This window comes from Pagrus pagrus (assembly GCF_965226575.1).
Source record: "Pagrus pagrus genome assembly, chromosome: 3".
Taxonomy (NCBI): Eukaryota; Metazoa; Chordata; class Actinopteri; order Spariformes; family Sparidae; genus Pagrus; species Pagrus pagrus.
In genome coordinates, this window is record NC_140187.1 from 23,018,282 (window position 1) to 23,037,596 (window position 19,315).

The following is a 19,315-nucleotide window of genomic DNA, read 5'->3' on the forward strand; positions in this document are numbered from 1 at the left end:
TGCAAAGAATGTGCAGTATGTGGGATAAACAAGTGGACACAGATAACCAATATTGAATGACTGTCAGCCTAAATACACTGAAGCCTTTCACTTGTGATTTGCCTTCTCTCTCTCTCTCTCTCTCTGTGTGTGTGTGTGTGTGTGTGTGTGTGTGTGTGTCTCTCCCTCTCTCTCTCTCTCTCTCTGTGTGTGTGTCTCTGAGTGTGTGTGTGTGTGTGTGTGTCTCTCTCTCTCTCTCTCTCTCTCTCTCTCTCTCTGTGTGTGTGTGTGTGTCTCTGAGTGTGTGTGTGTGTGTGTGTGTATGTGTCTCTCCCTCTCTCTCTGTGTATGTGTCTCTCTCTCTCTCTGTGTGTGTCTCTCCCCCCCCCCCTCTCTCCCTCTCTGTCTCTCTCTCTCTCTGTGTATGTGTCTCTCTCTCTCAGGAGTTGGTCGCTCGGGTGCAGCAGCAGTATCTCAGTATCTATCCCGCTTCGCCTGACAGACAGACAGCGGCAGCCCTCCTCTACATCTACCTGCCTACATATCTGTCTGCCTCCTCGTCTGTCTGTCTGTCTGTCTGTCTGACTGCATGTGTGTGTGTCGCCTGTGAACGCTGAGGTGAATGTAAAGCTCGGTCGGTGATGGTGATGGTGATGGAGGAGACCGCTGTGGACCGGGGCTCTCGCTTTTCTCCCCGCCGGAGACACACAAACTCACCGGACGAATAGAGGCGACAGAAGCCGGTCGGTGTGACGGTGTTCAGTGTTTCACTCTGCTTTTTCCTCCTCTGCCGACACGAACAGATGCTCCGCTCGGGAAGTTACGGACCAAAACACGGATAAATCCTCCCAAGTCTCCAACATTTGCAAGAGGCGCTCTCGGTCGAAGGTAAAAACGCCTCCAAAGACACCAAAAACTGTTGCTGTCTGATGTGTGTGTGTGTGTTTGTATGTGCGTGTGTGTGTTACATACGAAGTGAAATGTGTTAGACAGTAGTGAACATTTCGTCCGAAGTGGGTGGGAAGGTGACTCATACTGATTCAAGCGCTGTTTTGGACTCAGTATTTACACTGCGCCTTTGCGGCTTTTAAAAAGACAAACAGGCTGAGGGCTCAGGCTAATTCTTGGCATTTTATGCTTTTCTGCATGCACTCAAACAGTGTCAGTGTAAAGCACACAACAGTGGGCGACCTGTCCGTGTGCTGTTGTGGTGTGTGTGTGTGTGTGTGTGTGTGTGTGTGTGTGTGTGTGTGTGTGTGAAATAATGCAGCTCCCCCCTCCACGCTTTTTCTCAGCAGTTTGAATTTTGACAGGTAAAGAAATGCTACCTGAGGTTCAGGGTCGGTTCTGGCCTGTTGACATTGTGACTCCTCTAATTGGGTTTATGACATGTCAGTCAAAGACAACAGGATGTGTGTGTTAATGACAGACAGCATCCAGGTGGAGAAGAAGTCACCACATCCCTATTGGCTCCTACAGACAGAGTATAGGCTATATATGACTTATTCTACATTTTCCTATAAGTGCATTTCTATTGCATAGCCAGACTTGAGAAGTTGCTGTCTGCCTTGTCAGGTGGCCCTGAGGAAAAACTGGAGACCTGTTTACGCCTGTCGCTCTTCAACATCGAGAGGCGCCGTTTTATTGGTTAAAACACTCCAGTCTTTGGAGTCATGAATCAAGTAGGTCTGTCTTTTACTCTATAGGAGCAGATCTGTCGTGCGTTTTATGGAGGATGACAGACAATATATCCAGCGTGAGATTAGATTTCTGCAAATATAAAACAAATATAAAATTGGAGGCGTCCTTTGCAGGCGATAAAACACATGAGAAATGGCTGCCCATGTTGGCCACTGGAGCATCCTCACATTTAGCCCTGCTTCCAGAGATGATGATGATTTAGCTCCCAGTCCAGTCCCATATTTACAAGGTCAGTTACTCCACAAACTCTAATGAATCACCCATGCAGCTCTGTCCACTCAGCAGTCACTCTCCCACAGCGTGACTGAGCAGGGCCCGCTCACAACGCTGAGGATGGAGAAGCAGATATAATGACGAAAAACTGTGATTGTGTGAGCAATAAGTGGACTCTGGCTCTCTCTGTGAGCCACTTCAGTTGTGCACTTTGTAGTTTTGGGTAAGAAATTGTAATCAGAAGAGAAAGATCTTCATTGACTGATTTTTTTTTTATCTGAACAAACTAAATAGACAAACTTCTCTCATTTCCATCACTGAATACACTGAATAAACAAAGTGACCTTAAAGGACAAGTCAATTTCATACTGTTTTACTGTGTTTATATTTGGCGGACCCTGCCACCCCCTAGCTTCACTTAGCCATGGGTAGTAATCAATACAAATCAATAGTGTTTTTTTCCCCAGCTGTTTAATCAAATTAACTCCAGGGTGGCTCTACTATATAGATGACATGAGACCAGCTGTAATCGCCTGATGTACTACAACACACTCGGATCCTTTAGTAGGTTGCGGTGTCTTTCATTCCATCAAATTAACAATGGATTTAGGTCTAGCTACCCTTTTAGCACAGCTTTTTGAGTGACCTGAAAAGCAGCCTTACTGCTGCGTTAGTGGCCTCAATTTGCTTCAGCTGCAAAAAAAAAAAAAAAAAACACACTGAAAAAATCTAGCAGGCTATGCTAACTCACAGCCATTTATGTCCATCTTGCCTGTCTTGTTCCCTCGCTCTCTTGTCCACTTTCACACACTCTACCTCTCTCGCCCTCCTGCTAGTATGCACTCACTCAAACTGTGTCTCATCGCATCTCGTCACTCTCGGCGGCACTCTGCCCTCTCTGCTTGTCTCCGTCACACATGCACACACACGCACATGCACACACGCTCAAAAAGAAGCACACCAGCCATGTTGGATATTATTTGCTAAATCGGTGATCTTTGCACTTATTTCTCATACGCACCATCTTTTGTTTCTGACTATTTTCTTGGTTCATTTGTTGACATTGACTTCCTCTTGAGTTGTTGATTGACTACTGTACATGATGACCTCTTTGACCTTATCTGTTAGGAATGCGTGTCGTTCATGTGACGTACTGGACAGAAAGAAGAAGCACCACAATAGAGATTTTAAACCCCAGCGGTATTCCAAGGGCAGGTCGTTTCTATTTTCTCTATTTGCGCAGTGGCTTCATTTTAGAGGGACGGTATATTGCAGAGGGCCATTTATAATGTATAGAGCAGTCCTGTATTAAATATCTGCAGAGTCGGAGGTGTGTATTCCACCGCTCAGTCAGGGGGGGCTACATTACACCATATTGCATCAATGAAAGGATGAAGGCTATATGGGAAATGGGAAGAAAATCTCTTCCTTCTTGTGTTTCTGCAGAGAGTTCGCCAGGGTGTTACGACTTTTTGCAGTGTGTGGGCTCGGTCGTAATTAATATTTGAGCAGATGTTTTAATGTCGCTGCAGTAAATATGAGTTATAATGTTGATGTCTAAAGACAAAAAGTTCCTGGTGCTGAAGTTCAAGGATAAAAACATTCAAAGGAAGTCTATGATCGTGTATCAACCGACGCTAGAGCTGCAGAAACAGATAAAGTAGCAGAAGTCTATATTTAAACGGCCTCGCTAGAGAGATAAGATGTCGTCATTCCCCCCAGTTGGAAACTGTCTGCAGAAGAAACCGAATCTTTCATATCTCTGCGTCTTTTTTCAACTTGTTCTCGATACAGCTTTTGTAGAAATAGATCACAGCTTTGCACCTTTTTACAACATTGTTACAGGTTGATTTGGATGAAGAGCCTGCACCTGTTTTGATGTTAGAGCAAATATAGGCATCACATTCTGCAGTAGTACGGTATACAGGGATAGCCAGCTATGTCGAAACTGAGCACTTTACACATTGAAATCGTCAAACAATCCTCAATTTTTGCTCTTTGTTTGCCTCGGCCTTGCAGTCCCATTTAGCTTTGGAAAACAAGCAAACCTTCCTTACTGAAAGCTATTTGAGGTGCCAGAAAATCAACAAGAATATTCCTGGGAAACTTGATTGTGCTCGGCAAAAAGCGCAATGTCCCGATCCGTAATTTGTTTAGGAATCTGCAGTGACTGCCACAGAGGATAATGGACCTGAATGAAAGCAACGTTTTCATTCAAATTCGGCCGTGGCACAATTCACAACCATCTGCTGATTACGGCGTTTTACAGTCACAAAACCGGTGTGTGATTTTTGAAAAATTGTTCATGTCATTGTCAGCTCTGCTCATGCTGTTCTTTTACCTCGTTTTGCTTACCTTTCTCTCACTCGCTCTCACCTGTCCATCATTCGAATTTAAGCTCCTTTAAGCACAGACTAGATCATTCTATTTTAACTTAAATCCAAAGATTTGGAAAGAGGCCATGTCCCTCCTCCTGCTCCAAACCTCCCACTTCTTCTCCCCCTTGAAATCAAAGCAGTGTAGTGTGGATGTAGCTGACATGAAGAAAAGACACTTTTGACATCAATTAAAGCCTCTTCTGCGACTATCCGCTGTAATTAAACCTTACGTCTCACTTCCCCGGAGGCGGCGGGCTCAGGAAGGGGTGCCAAACCCTCTTTTCACCTGGCCTGCAGCTAATAGCCATGCTAGCCATGCTGCGCTGGGATACTAGGGTTGGCACAGGTTCAGGCTGGCAAGGAGGGAGCTTTACCACTGAGGCTGTTGTAATTCTGCACACAACATAACATGCTGCTGCGGTTGGTGCGATGCTATGAAGAAGTCATTAACACTGCAAAAAGAATCTCTTTGTGCACCTACAAGTCAAGGATTTAGAAATGAATTACAGCCCAACATAACACAAAGTCTCTTAGTGGATTATTAGTGATGTTTTCGAACATTTAATGGCACTGTTTCTCCATTGATTTACTTCTACGGTGTGTGTGCATAGCAAAAATGAAATGTGGTTAAGCTAAGACAACTAACACACTTTGAATTAGAGAAAGATTGTTACAGTATTGACATTTGACTGTTGGTTGAGACACACAGGCAGCTCTCCTTGGATGATGCTGAATTTGAGTCTCATTCTCGACATGCCAATCTTTAATCCTGGAGGCACTCATGCTAATCAGAACATGAAAATGTCAGTTGATGCGGTATCATGTGAGGATCCTGGTCAGACACGGAGAGAGGTACAATATGTACAAAGTTTGCATACTGATTTGCCAAGTGTTTATCTGCTGCCTGTTTGAAATGCATGTCATGCATCCAAATAAGCATCCACTAAGGAGATTCTGCACACTGTGGCTCTCCACATTTTCTATTCTGCAAAGCTTAAAGTCAGTGGAACCTCAAGGATGATTGTACATTCTTCCAAAGATCTGCTAATGACCATGTAAACGTATGCAAAACATCCACCGTAGGTCAGCAGAGGTATACCTGTGAGAAACTCAAACGATTCTCAGGTTTTAATTTCAATGCCAGCTACAGTAAGAAGCGTGTTTTGTGTGTTTTGATTGTGTGTTTGATGGATTCAGCTATAGCCTGTATTCCTCGGGCGACACACGCTAACGTTCCTTCTTGGCGCCGTAATAACTTGATGGAAACAAACATCCAGACTCAGCAAATATAACCATGTGTATGTCAGGTTGTCACACTGGCCGATAGCTTAAAGCGATCAACAGACCGAATACCCAGAAGAGTGTAACGTGTTTTAGTTAAGTCGATTCAGTTTCTCTGTGCAACGTCAGTTATTTATCAGGAGATCTTTTCTTTTTCAGCTGCTCTGGCTCAGAGAAGATCTGTTTTCTTTGGGGTGATTAACTGACTGTAACCTAACAGAGTGTGAGAGCCAACAGCCATGACTGAAGAAAGCCAATAGTGTGAAATGCTGTTATGATGGATCCGTGTTAGGATTTATGTTTTCGTGTCTGCACGTAGACTGTCTCTTTATATATATATCTGTGTGTGTGTGTGTGACAGTGAGTCCCACTTTGTGTGTCTGTTGAGCTGCGGATCGTGTCTGATTGTAATGCAGAAGCATTGTAAGATTTACTTTTCTCTTGGTGAATTTATTTCTAGACCCATCTGCCAAATGTTGAAAAGGGACTCTTTTTTTAAACCAAACTCAATTCTCACCTATATCTGATATTTTAGTTTGTGCTCTCTCCTCTTTCATGAGCAAAAATATTTCAGAAACAGTGCCGCTTTTGCTTTATGTTGTCATAGTTAGCGTGACACTTTTATTCAGTTAATGAGCTTTGGGTTTATGTTTTTAGGGGTCATCAGATTACAAAAAACACAACAAAGAGCAGATTAATCAGGTGCTCCTATAGCCAACTACAATTATAACTCATACCACAATACAAACTTGTCAAGGACCTTTGTTGCATGTCATGTTTCTGGAGTTGGAGACAAATTAATGATTATTGTAGATTTGTTTGAAATGAACACTATGTGCTCCAAATGTGACAATTTAGGCTTTTTGCTTTGAATTTTTTTGGAGAGTAAAAAGAGGTCATTAAAAATGAAATCACATAAGTTGTATTGGAACAAAATAATTCTCTCTTGCTGCCAAAACTTGTTATCAATAAAGCGATAGCTGAGTTGAAATATTCTGTGACAACGTGATGTTTACAGTACTGGCAGTATTAAAAAGAGCTGTTCTACTTTTGTTCCGTACATGATGTGGGCGTTTTTGTACTCTGCATGCATTCTTTACTTTCTTCTACACTTCTTATCCTCATTTTTTTCTCCAATTCTTTTTCTACATCTTTGCTCTTTCTTCGTCACCCTAATCCTGCCCCCCACCTCCCACCAGCAGCCACCTACCACCCCACCCTGCCGCTGCATCTTCCTCCTCCACTGAGCCACCTCATAACAAGGCTGTTCCACACTCAGGCTTGCATTAAGATGCAAACCCCTCTCTCTCCTGCTCTTTCTCAGTGGCCTTAATCCTTTCCTCCTCTCTGCTATGAATGATAGCCTCAGCAACTAGCCCCCTGTCTCTGGCAGGCAGAGGCCCGTCTCTAAACATAATGGTGAGAAAATGGCCACAGTCAAAAGCTGTGTCTCGGTTAGGAGAGGTCAATCCGTCAGCTGGGCGGGAGCGTTGACCTGGGAGACCGACAAAGAGGAAGTGTCCCCGTCAGGCCCACAGCAGAGAATGTGGATAGTTTCATGGCGGACACAAGCCTCTTTTTTGGGTAACCCCCAATAATTCATGTTATGATACAAATTTGTGAAGTTTCTCTGTGAACGTTAGGTACCATGGTTGCAGATATCCTGAAATCTGAAGTTTTCTTTGGAATGAGTGAATCTTGTTCTCTTGTTTTGGATGAAAGCCAAAGGGAAAACAGTAAAGGTCTTACACTGGGTTATATGTCGGATTCTGAGTGCTGTATCGTAGGCAACTGGACGTGTTTCAGTTTCTTGGAGTTTCACCTCTCATCCAAGAGGCTTCTTCAGAACTGAAGGAGCGTCTTGGAAACACGTCCAGTTGCCTACGATATAGCACGTGACCCTCAGTTTACACGAGTCTCCCTAGCCAAAAAATAGTCCAGCATATAGCCTCGTGTGTTGTTTCAGCTTGCAGTGCTTCCAGTCTTTATGCCAAGCTAAGTACTATAAGACTCTCATTTTGTGTCTGTGTGAAAAGCAGATGTTTTGCGCCACTTTCACTGTGTTTCTCACTCCTCCGAACTCCCCTTTAAAGGACCACACCATGCACTCTTTCCCCGATAACGTTTGCTACCGCCGCCCCTCTCCTCTCCCGCCAGTTTCTTAATAGTGTGAGAGAATTGCTCTTTATTAGTAGTGAGGCCACTTCTCAGCTGGACGGAGCCTCATTGAGATGCGTGGCCCCCCACTAGAGTGAAAAATGAAATTAAAGGACACAAGAAAACGCGGAGATGAGACCCACCTCTGTGTTCAATTTTCTTGTTAAATCTACTCACAATGCCTCGGTAATCATCTCTCCCTCTCTCTTTCACACACATGCACACGTTGTGCTGAGATGAATAGATTCACTCAGATACAGTTTGTGAATACCGCATAATAATGTCATCTGTGCAGTTCAGGAGGAGAACTTGTCTCGCTGATAAATAACACATCGTGTTTCACTTTTCTTTACAGTATATTACAGTAGTTGGCTCAAAATTAATAATGTAAAAAGTGTTTCACAAGTGCTCAGAAATGTTTGGTCAAAATGAACTAAATCTTTTCTCGTAATTAGAAAATTTTGATCTGTGTTGTTTATACAATTAGCAAAATCCACCACAGTTCACCTGTATGAGTATAATTTCACTCAAGCACATTAACAATTGAATCCCCTATTTTAAACATTCTGATAATGTGTCAGTCAAACTTTGAAACACACATAAGCCTTGTTTCCACTGCATGGAACGGCTTACTTTTGGTACCAGGTGCTTTTCTCGATTTCGTTTTCCTCTGCAGACAGCAGCTCCTCGACGTAGGCGTGATTCTTTGAGGATCTTCATAGCGATGCCTTGTGAAACAACCATGACATAATCTTCAACTCGCCACAAACACACACAGGTACAATGGAGGATATGGAAAGGATGATGTTCTTGACTCTCGGTATGTGGCTGTCGAAGATTTCAGAAAAATCTGAACACAGCAAGACATGACACAGAGATCGCTTAAATAAAGAGAGAGACAGTATGGAAACGCCTACTTCAGGGCGCAGACAAGAGAACGACTTTGGTTGCTCGTGTTGCGTAAGTGACAATTCTGTCCGGCCAGTCAGTGGTCTACACTGTTTTTACTTTACCTTTTAAGTATTGGCTCAGCTCACTTGGAACCTCGACTGAGGTGATACCAAAAAAATGGTTGTTTAGGTAATGGGAGTACCAAAAAAAAAAGCATGGTTCCAAGTTGAGACGAGCAGTACCACGCCATGGAGATGAGACATTACACACACACAGGCCCTGGCCTTCACAAACACTAGGAAAACAAATTCTGCTCAAATTAATCGAGGCTTGACCTCAACATCCCCCAGTGATCAGTAAAATGCTTTTAAACACTTTTATGGCTCTCTTATTGCCCTCAGTTGCCCGCAGAAATAACCACTCTCCCTCTGTTCATCTCTCTCTGTCACACTGTGCGGGTATGTGATGTATCTGTGTGTGTGAGTGTGTGTGTGTGTATCACCAGAAATACTGATACACATTAAAACATATAATGCAATAACTGTGTAGTAACTGCGTATCTGTTGCAGCTACAAGCATATTCAGCTAAAATTAGACTGAATCGCTAAGAAGCAGAACAAATGTTAGCACTCAGAGGAGATCTAAGAAGCTGAAACTTAATTAAATACTGGTCCAATATAAGGCTCTTAAGCAATAGCAGAACTTTGCCAGCTGCTTTATCATGTCTAAGTGCTTTGATTTGTACAAGGAAATAGATGAGACCTTTTTATTTTTACATTTCCTGTAATACAGTTTCTAGTCATCCAAGTGCTCTAAAAATGAAGAGATTTCCTCACTTTCTGACTACCAGAGGAAGACGCACCTGTGCGTCGAGTGCGAAACAGCTGAAGACTTGCTGTGTAGGGCTGCACAACTAATTAATAGTGTTTTCATGACATTTGGCAGCGCTGCAAAGATTCACTGGCCTACAGAGCTTATTCTCTAGATGTAATAACTATTTTTATAAATGACAATGAAAATTGTGATGTAAAATTTAATCATCCATAATAACCACAAATTATATTGCAATCGCAATATCTGTCAGAATAATCGCAATGTCACTTTTGACCATATAGTGCAGCACTAACACTGTGTACAACTGTCAGCTTCAGCAAGTAGAAAAACAGGACTGTATTTATATTAAAATGTCAGGCATTATTGCTTTACAGCAAAATAAAGTGCGTGCTGGGGTGAGCCATGATGCATAATTGCATTGTTACAGCAGGCTGATTCTCTGTCACTAATTGTATATTAGCTAATACAGTACATTCACCAGAAATAACACAGTGTGGCACAAATTAATGGCACTAGAATGACTGAACCAAGCTGTACAATAATACACAAAGAGTTTGTTTTCCTCTCTAATTGCCTGATATGATGCAGAATGCACACTGGACATACAGTATGTTGAGCTGCATGCACGTCTCTACGCCATATGTTGGTGATTTCTAGGATTGCTGCGCAGTCTAAGCTTTATATTTGGACCGAAAGGGACGATAGCTCAAATCTGAAGTCTTACAGCTGTTATGTTGTGCTATTCTTTTATTATTTCAATGCTAATTTTGCTTTTCTTTAGTCTATTTTGACTTTTGAATCCATCCCTGCGTTAGCGAAGCACTTTGATACGCCCTGTGTTTGAAATATAAATAAACCTGCCATGGCTGTGGATAGGAACTGTTTTGGAGTAATTGCTGGAGTCCTCTGCAGCACAGACCTGTAGGTGACTCATAAAGGATATCACCGAGTGAGAGGAAGAACAGGGAAGGAGGAAGGTGAAGTCGGTGGAGATGAATAGACAGACAGTGAGACTGCCAGGTTCAGATGCCACCTCCAGACAAACAAATGAGCAATGATGAGTGGTAATGCTCAGGAGACAAAAACATATACCTAATGTGCTGTATTAATAAATCTATATATTAGGGCCATGCTTTTGATCTGTCACTACAAAGGGAGATTGTTTCCCCGAGCAACTGATGTCAGGATGTCAGCCTCTCCCGTATTGTTCTCTGTCGGTGTCAATCAAGTCTTTGTTTGGTTTTCCTCTCTTTATAATAACTTCTCTGCACTCACCCACAGAAGTACCGTTCCCATGAGATTAAAAGATGATGCCCCCTTTTGTGTTCAACTGTTGCATCTGCCTGACAGTTCGTAAAACAAGGTTCATCGTAAACCCCAAATGTGTAGCAGTAACATTTGATTCCTGTGTACTTACGGTCTACAGCTCAGTTTGTAAGGTGTAAAGGTGCAGGATTTAACAGCAAATAACCACCTTTAACCATTTTTAACCAAGATACCAGTCGAGTAGTCAGTGTGTTGTCTTAACCATTTTTGCAATAAACAAATTACGCCGTCAATTTTCGCGATAATGTGTCTTTTTCGCCGTATAGTCGACTGGCAAAGTTAGTCTGCCGATGGTCTAGACTGAAATATCTCAACATCTAGGGTTGCCATAAAATACAGATATTCATGGTCTCAGAAGATGAAACCCAATGACATAATGATCCCCTGGGTTATCATCTCACTCAACCAGTAGCTGTTTTCATTTATAAATGAAACATCCTACCATCCATGAGATGGACTGGCACAAATTTTTGAGAGGGTGAAGCCCTTAAGAACAGTCTCACAGAGCTGCTTTTGTTGCTGTAGACTCATAAGCCGTGTTTCCATCAACCATTTTATGTGCATTTTGAAGTATCGCATTAAAAAGGTTAATGGAAATGCCAAAATAAGAAAAGGCGTACTCAGCTTCATGCTTGCTTGAGGTGGTTTTGTCTTTTTCGATTAAGATGTAACACACTTAATGGGAGATAGAAACACCTTTTCCGAATAAGCTGTAGCAAACATTTAACTCACATGACTCGAGATCGGCTGTTTCCAGTCCGACTGAAGCTTCTGCTTCGCTGAAGACAACAGTCTCCTCACTGCCCAACATAGATCTGATGACCTTCCTCACATTAATACATGAAACAGACAGATATGCAATGCAATGGCAAATTGGTTTTCCAGTGGGAGAATGGGCGCCTCCTATTGCTTGTCTCGAGGAACCGACTCCTAATAATCGCATAATGGTGGTGGAAGGAAACAAGAATTTATTTACATTTTAATTTGCAGATTTTCTTAAAATTCATTCAAATTTTTGCATTTTTTACATGGAAATGAAATGCACTCTTGTAAAAGAGGAAATCATTTGCTTATCTCTAACCAGCCTTCAACATGCCATCCATAGTCAGTTTTAAGTGACACAATAAGACTTCCTGATTAAGTGTTGTGGAGTGGCTTTGAATACGCTCCTCATACATCAAATGACATTGTGTGAGAATATACATCACTTCCTTTATAAGATGTCGCACTTCTTTTTATAGCACCTTCTCAGTAACACTCGACAGCTATCCAACCACCCATTAAAAGCTCAACTCTTAGTTTGTAACCGTAGCCTTGCATCATCAAGTATTTATCCAGTCACAGACGATTAACAAGGTTATCTATGCCAGTCAAATCATAAGCAGGTCTTGATTGAATGGCCTGAAGCGACCTTGGCTTATCTGAGGAGAGTGCAGCTAATTATATCATCCTCTGTTTTTTTTTTTTCCCAGCGTCACGGTAGCTTAGCACTGCGGAGCTAATTCATGCTAACCTTCCTCAGTCGCTCTCGTCAAGCTGAGTCATCGACAACTTGTCAGTGCATTTGAGAAGTTGTGAAGGGAGGAATAAGCCCTCTCGGCGCGAGAGCACTTATCATATTACACCAGCTCTCTACAGCACCAGTGACAGATGTTAGCAACAAGGATAAAATATGTCAATACAGTGTTGTTGGACTTCAGTAAACCATTTATTTAATATGAACTGTTTTAGTCTTTATGTATTACTTTCCTTTTTTGTTGGGATTATAGCATGTAATATAAAGATTGTTATTGGATAAATGTACCAGCTCTTCTGTGGGGACTGCAGAAGTAAAGTACGCGTACTGTAATTGGAGTTTTAATTTAACAACGTATTAAACACTGTGAAAACAAAGCCTTAAGCAGAGTGGGAAAGATCACATACTCATGAATACACTGCATAAAAAACATAAATTGCAGAAAGTGATGTGAATAAGACAATGCTATTTTATGAATCTGGAATCAGTAGGTGGACCTTGACCAAAGTCGGGTTAAGGCTCTTAACAGTGACAGTGTAAGAGGCCAGGCATACAACTGGAGGATAAATGTTGTCACTGAGACCTTCCAGTGAATTCTAATAAATGGCTAACTGGTGAACTGAAGCCAGAGTTAGAGCTGCAGCATGTGCTGGTTAAAGTCTGGCCTGCTGCACCCTGCACTGTGGCAGGAGAGGAAGTGATTCATGTAACAGCTTTCTCCACAATAATGAGCACTTGACCACAAAGATTTAGAAAGTCGTGCCCTTTCCCAGGTAGTCTCCTCTCATTTTCTCTGTGGCATTTGCTTCCAGGACGGCTCTATTAGAGTTCATATTGACAACTGATGATGACCCGAAATGCATTACCTACTAAATTACCTCTACAAAGAGTGAGTCAATTAAGCAGAATTATGTAATATTGTTATAATACAACTGTTACTAACAAATAACAACACATTCATTTGAATCAGGTGTGTAGGAGCAGGGCAGAGGGCCCACAGGACCAGGAGTGAAAAACAATGTGTTAGCATATCTCCGTTTCCCCGAAAATACGTTGGTTCTGACTAATACTTGAAAAGCAATCTGTCAGTAGATTCCTATTTGTAATGAAATACGATATCTGCTGAAAATTTTTATTTTTTTTGCATGGACAGATTTAGCAACTGCATCCGCAAACTTTTTATTTTACTTTATTTTCAGTTCCCTGTTGACGCTGTAAAGCCCAAAACTCAAAATTAATTGATAAAAGCTAGATGCAGTCAATTCCAAAATTCACATGTTTTAGCTGACAAAATATTCTGTTTCAATCTGTCTTTGTAACGGTTTGATCTCTTCACGAAGGGACGTTGATTTAATAAAATGAGGCATCCCATCATTTTCATGATAGTCAATTGTAAAGATCAGACTGACCGACAGTCGAGACAGGTGTATCTGACGTCCCTTTGTTGGTGTTGTTCCTGCAACATCAGAATAAATGTTGTTCCATGACCATCATTGCAGCTGACCAATCATGTTGTTGTGCTGTCGTAGTTGTGCAACACATTTTAGTGTTGTTTCTGGAGAATCATAAATACTTGTAATGTTGCTCCAGTTCCATCATTGCAACTGGAGAAAAAGCTGCAGAACACAAAAATAATTGCTTGGTTTTGGAAAATATGTTTCATAGCATAACTTCTGCTTGTTTTTCTGGTCTTCATGACATTACAGAAACGTGATTGATCAGCTGCAATGATGGTCCTGGATGTATAATCTACATTTCAGGTGAATATTGCCATACCTTAGCCCTCCAAATGTTATTTTGTATCTTAATACATTTATTTACTTAATAAATTCTACTAATTTCATTAGACGGCATCAGTTTTAGCTCTGCCTAATAAACTAGCAACTGAGTGTACATGTCTCTACTCGATCAACACTGATTTTTGCCTTTGCTTTTGAGTAACAGGTGCCATTAAATGTGCCGTCAAGCAGTCCCCTGCACACTACTTATCTGTATGTGCTGGATACCGAGCATATCATTAACCTTTTTAATGCTGCCTGATCCAAGTTTAATGTTTTGTGTTGACAATAACAATGAACACCGGCAGCTGTAATTTTCAACGGGCTCCATTGATCACTCTGATAAAGAGGCCCCATTTACAGTTAAGGGATCGCTCTAATAGAAATGTATTCATTCTCTCTGCATATGACTGAGAGACATTTCCTCTATCATTAATGTCACGCCGGGGTATTCTTTGTTGCTATCTCATATAATACAAGTGAGCATCCATATTAAGTGCCCATGACCTGATTTTATTCTGCGCTCAGTGTATGTGCAGGCTTTACAGGCGTACCAGCTGCTTCAATGTGGCCCATGTAAGTTAATGCCATAACAGGGCAGATTATAATGAAATCATGTTTGAACATGAGCATTTGTTTATAGAGTGAAATAAAAACAGACAAATGGCTTTCGGGACATTGTAATCTTTCTAAATGGTCATGTGCTTACGCTGAATCATTCTGCATTTCACCCATCATCACCACCCTGCTGAATATAAGTCACGCCATACATTTAAAGTGGGGCAGGAATAATGCGATGTAAAATGTAGGACTTTAACGTATCACTGCATGACTGGTGGTCTCCGTCTGTCTAGCCACCAGTCATGCCTCGCGTCTCATCATTGGCGCCTAACATTGTTCGCTGACTGTGACAGGCTAACAATAAAAGAGTGAGAGGTTGTTCGGGGGGATTGCTGCTAAATCACAAGCGTGGTGAATCAATTGATTTCAGAAGAGGAGCAACACTGAATCCACTACAGCACTTAGTGTGAATAACAGCTTGAATTGACTGAGCCCCTTGCCTTGAGGGGGTCTTGTGTGCATGTGTGTGTGTGTGTGTGTACATTGATTTGTGTTCTTGTGTCGGTTTTATGTTTCACTGGTGTGTGTTTTGTATCTCTTTCTTCTCAACAAGGCTAGGAGTCTCCCGCTAGCAGCTCTGTACTAGCAGCACAATACTTCTTCAATCTGATTGAAATAAACTAATCTGATAAAGATGTATCTTTACATGCCCCTAGCATCAGAATATAACTTATTTGACATGCGTAAACTGGTTCTGCTCACTGTGAAGCGTCTAATCTGGCAGAAATATAACAGAAAACGTTTTTTTTTTCCAGCTGTGTTGAGAATATTCAGTTTATTCATGCTTTTAGCGTTCGTGTTTATAGAGCTAATGGTAGCTAATGTTGTGATGTGAGTGTTAGCTGTCACGATTGAACTAACCAGTAATGCTGCTGTCCTCTTGAGTAGGATCAGGAGCCTCAGACGAGTTATCCTCAAACTTCATATCCACACCGTAGCAAATCATGTTCGGCAATCGTCGCTCTCCTGTTAGATAATCTATACGTTTGTCTGGGTCTGAGCGACTTTTGCCATTTTGACTTTTAACCTTGTAACGTTAGTAGGCTGCCTTCAAACGTCTCCAGCAGTTTTTGATTTGGTCAGTGGTTCGGTGGATTCAACTTTGTTCATCGTTTCAAGCATCAAGGCGTTCAATAATCTTTAACTCCTTTAAAGCCTCCAACCACAACAATTAAGGTGTATCGGCCACAGACAGTTTTGTTTTGATGGTACCTCCACGTGGGGAGAACATGCGCAGAAAGAATATATTTTTTCCAACCAGAGAGAAACGATTGGACCAACTATTTACATGGTAAATATTTTCCTATTCAGCAGACTACCAAAGGATTACACCACCCCGATTGAAAATTCATCGAGATCATGCCAGATCGGATCAGTCTCTTGCGATTGAGGTGTTTACATGAGGCATTTTTATTCTGATTGGGCGTTTATTTAGATTACTAGTGGAATATTAGGGTCCATCCAGGAATGTCATTGGGTTCAAAGCTATACGTCAAAGAAAAGCAAATAGAAATGATTATAATCTTGATGGAATAGAATTGAATGAATAAGAAAATGAAATATCAAATATTTTGTTGCAGAATAAAGTGGCAAAGAGAAAACGTTTTTCCCTGCAGAGCACTGGAAGCACCTGTGTTTCTATTACAAGAGAGCACTGCCAGTAACAGGATGGTCATTGTTGCCTTTAGGCTGTTTGATACTGACAGACATGCTTCCTCCTCCTCTTGCAGTGACTAGTACTTATCCTGCAGTGAATTTCCCTGCAGTGATTCTCATGTATTCCCGACCTCCAGAAGCTGCTCTGCCTTAAGTTACTGATTGCAGCGTTACGTTTGTTATACTGTAAAGAATTTAATTGTATAAGGAATAAAATATAACTGCCTAACTGCCACAAGTGGAGCATTATTATACTGTTAAGTGCCCAACAGCAGGGTAATGACCAAAAAGTTGATCACATTGAGTCCCCAAAGTGAGTGTTTCAATTACCGAGCCATGCAGCTACAATGTGGCGCAGTGGAATTTTAAGCTAATTTTAATGATGTCATTAGCTTGATGGATGGTCAGTATTACACTACAATAAAGTATACTGGAGGTTGTTTTTAATTAGTAACTCAGTGAATACTGTTGCCGTTTGTTTAGATGGTTTAAGTAGATCAGTGCGTCCTCTCTCATCAGTAAAGTCTTATTTACACTGACACTATTAACACGCAGAAGCTGTTTGCAGATTCAAAGTACACTAAGGGGCTTGAAGTGGTAGTGTTTAGGACAATCTTGACACATTAGGTCACGCAGCCCTCCTAGACTTCTGGGCTCAGTGTTTCTGCAATCCGCTGACTTATTTAACGTCTCACAGGTCAGGCTGTGTGACCAAGGTCATGCGCAGAATTCACACTCCGTGACATTGTGAGTAAATACGTGGGACTTAGTCCGACGAGCCATCTGGACACCCACTGTGTGTGTGAAAGATGCTGTAAGAGAAGGCTGACCTTCACAATGGCAGTACACTCTGCACTCACTGTTAGCCGGCCACATGAGCCCCATGCATATTTGATGCACAAACCTCACTCGACCTCTTCGAAAGTACAACAGAAGGTACGTCTTGTGGCACGCCTCCTCCGGTTAAGAATATTTTGATGCTTTCTTGTCTAAAGCTTTTCGTACATGTCGCTTTTGCGTGATTTTATTGCAGCATTTGACGTTCTTAAGTGACAGAGCAAATCTAGGCCCCGAGTTCCTCATGCTTTAAATAGGCCAACTGCTGACCTAATTGCTAGTGCTGCTGTCACTGGAATTGGGACTGGTTCTCCGATGAGGAGGAGAGCGGAGCAGGAAATATAAGTGCTTGAAGATGAAGAAGACAAGTAATGGATGAAGAGAAGTAATGAAGTCCTCCACAGAAGAGGAGGGGAAATAGAGACGGAGGTGTGGTACGCGGTGGATGGCTGTCTCGGTCGTCTCGCCTGTGGAAATTGCCACATATGGTCACTGCATTCGCACGTACGGATGTGGGCACACACACACTCAGAGAGCAAAAATAGCCAGGCTATTTCGACGCTACCTCAGTAAAATTGACTTGAGGAGGAAACTGCTCTTCAGCTAATCTTGCAGCCCTGACAGGACGACAGGTTTTGTTAGGCAGAGAAAATGGAAAGAGATGTGGGAGCACGATGGTAAACCGGTACTCTCCTGGTGACGGATGGCAGAGAGAGAGGGAAAGAGAGGACAGAGGAGGAGATGTACTCTTGCATGATTTTTCATGTTCACGTCCTGATGCACGCGGTATCTACATATGTGTCTGTTGAGCTTTTAACCTGTCTCTACCAATTTGTCTAATAAGAAGCTATCAAATGTGGATTATGAAGTGAAGTGAGGCCCATGCTCTGTTCTGAGCATGCTAATGCCAGGGTGCGCCGAGGTCAGCCTCTGTCTCTTTTAATGCTATTCCTTTATTCCTCCTTTGTTCCCTCTGTACTCTCTCTGCTCCTCTCCCTCTCCTCCCTCTTCCTCTGCCCCATCACCCCTCTTCCTCCCCTACCATCTCCTCCCCTCCTGCAGCTGCCACTGTCCTTGTTTTTGACCTATATAATGACCTGGACCATGTCCTGACAACACAAGGAACCATCAGATTTCGTCTCTACACAAGCTCGAGCTCCTTTTAGCCATTGGCGATGCGTTGAACACGTGGGAGTTGTACGGTTTAACAAGACTGCATTTCGTCATTCTTGACTCACAGCGAGACCAAACATTGAACAAACTGCTGTTTCTTTCATGGGCTTAATTCGTGTCAATTCCAAAAACATGTCCTCAAAATGAGAGTTTGGAAATGATTCACCTGTCATCCTCGAGTTATTTCGGCTCCATTGCTTTAGCATTTGAAAATGGCAATGGAAAGATTATCCTGGCAGTGACAGTTGCTTAAGAGAATACATAAACTGTTAACACTGATGTGACTCATGCCACCAAAAAAATGTTTTTCTTCTGTAGGATAAGATGCATGAGTCTCCAATCTGGCATACACTGACGTACCTCGGGACAGGCATGTTAAATATGCAAAAACAGAAAAGCACTGCAACATTTTAGTCCCTTTATCTTGTCTTGTTGATCTATTACAGCGGATCAGTTTGTTCTCATTTAAAAAATGATTAAAGGACGGAGTAATTTCTCCTGGAGAAAAGTGACACACTCAAAGCAAACTCCACCTCACAGCAGAGGAGGAAGCACTCAACTTCCCAGCGTGACATCTGCAACAGGATTAGCAAATTGCTGTGACAGTCTGACATTTGAACCCTAGGGTGGAGCTGGCTGGTGAAGTCAGGCCGCTGATAGTTGGTCGTGATCGGGTCCTGACAGTGCCTGTTGGTATTATTATAAATGTTTGTGCTGCACCAACAGTATCCCTGCAAGAGCTTGTGTCATGGTTTTTTACGATGAGGGCAGATTTAAGAAGGATTGGCGGTTAATCCTTCAGGGGTTGCCCATGCTGCGAGATAATAGCTCACTTTGGTTGCAGTTCTGACACTGCAGACTTTGAGGTAGAAACCTGGACTGGAGATGTGTGATGGGAGTATTAATGATCAGGTAAAGGTTGGGTAAAGACGCACACTTTCTGTTGAATAATAAACATCTAACCAAAATGGAAG

At 42.1% G+C, this 19,315-nt stretch overlaps 1 protein-coding gene across 6 annotated transcripts in view; it reads left to right on the forward strand.

Annotated features, from left to right (window-relative positions):
• Positions 1–438: 438 nt before the first annotated feature.
• dlgap4b (discs, large homolog-associated protein 4b) overlaps positions 439–19,315 on the forward strand; it is a 108,626-nt gene continuing 89,749 nt past the window's right edge. For all 6 annotated transcript variants that reach the window (XM_084348149.1, XM_084348153.1, XM_084348152.1 and 3 more), the window contains exon 1: positions 439–867. The gene's annotated coding sequence lies outside the window, so the exon portion shown is untranslated. The remainder of the gene's footprint in view (positions 868–19,315) is intronic.